Here is a 1,429-nt window from a genome sequence, read left to right as displayed (position 1 = left end):
GCAAATATCCTCAATCATTCTTCTTTCATTTTCCAGAATACGGAAAAGCATCCCCTCATTCAACACATAGGTATTGAGTCTCCAGTATGTTAGTTACAAACACTGAGAGCTAGTAAGGGAGACAAGCAAGAAGCAAGTTAACAACGAAGTAAGTAATAAAATTTCAGCTGATGAAGAGTATAAAGTAAAACATAAAATAGTAAATGCTTCATAGGAACCGAGGACAAAGCATGTGCCTGTGTAGATGTGATAATCAGGGAAGACATTTTTAAGAGGACATTTGAGCAGAGACCTGAAAAATAAGGCGTGGAGAGCTAGAGAAAGAACATTCTACATACAGAAAACATGACATATAAAGTCCAGGAGATGAGAATGAGAACGAGACAGAAAACATAGTTTGTGAAGGGAACCTGGCAGAAAATGAGTCTAGGATGGCAGGGAAGAGTCACAGCATGGAAAGCTTGAGGGCCATGGAAAACCTTCGTATTTTATTGTCAATGAATCTGCTTTAAATCTAGGAAAGTTTTGAGCAGGTAGGCGTCATGATTACATTTCTATAAAAAATAACTCACCCTGGCTTATCGCAACACCAACAAAATGGCCGAAGTGGAACGGAAGAAGAAGCGGACCTTCCGCAAGTTCACCTGCCTCGGCGCAGACCTCGACCAGTTGCTGGACATCCGTCCTAGGAGCAGCGGATGCAGCTGCACAGCGCGCGCCGATGACACCTGGCCTGCGGAGGAAGCCGCACTTGCTGCTGCAGCGCCTGCGCAGGCCAGGGAGGAGGCACCGCCCACGGAGAGGCCGCAGGTGGAGAAGACGCCCCCTGCCCGTGGTGATTATCTTGCCCGAGATGCGGGGCAGCATGGTGGGTGTTCACAACGGCCAGACCTTCAGCCAGGTGGAAATCAACCCTGAGATGATCAGCTTCTACCTAGACGAGTTCTCCATCACCTACAAGCCCGTGAAGCCCGGCTGCCTGGCATCAGGGCCCCCCACTCCTCCCGCTTTTATCCCCCTCATGCAGCCTGCGGGCCAATAAAGACACAGACTCCCCTTAAAAAAAAAATTCACCCTGACTTCTGTTGGAGAATGGATTGTATTGGGTTAAGAGTAAATACCTAGAGACCAAATGGAAGGCAGTTTAAGGAGGAGGGCCAGAAATGATGGTGGACTAGAGTGGCAGTTCTAGATGTGGGGAGAAGTAATTGAATTCAAAATAGATGTTCCCATTTATACTAAAATATATGCTACATTGCAGATGCTGTTCTAAGTACTTTCATGCAATGGCTCATTGATAACACAACTACCATATAGGGTAGGCACTATAAATATCCCCATTTTAGGAGATGAGGAAACTAAGGCACAGAGTAAAGTAACTTGTCAAATATTACAAGCTGTCAAGAGGCGAAACCTGGATTTGACCTCA

The 1,429-nt window shown here is 46.2% G+C and overlaps 1 pseudogene; it reads left to right on the top strand.

Annotated features, from left to right (window-relative positions):
* Positions 1 to 597: 597 nt before the first annotated feature.
* LOC102983726 (40S ribosomal protein S15-like) lies at positions 598 to 1,125 on the top strand (annotated as a pseudogene).
* Positions 1,126 to 1,429: the final 304 nt, after the last annotated feature.

Source organism: Physeter macrocephalus, chromosome 8, assembly GCF_002837175.3.
Source record: "Physeter macrocephalus isolate SW-GA chromosome 8, ASM283717v5, whole genome shotgun sequence".
Taxonomy (NCBI): Eukaryota; Metazoa; Chordata; class Mammalia; order Artiodactyla; family Physeteridae; genus Physeter; species Physeter macrocephalus.
The sequence above is the reverse complement of the archived record's forward strand: the minus strand, read 5'-3'. Positions and strand labels throughout refer to the sequence as shown.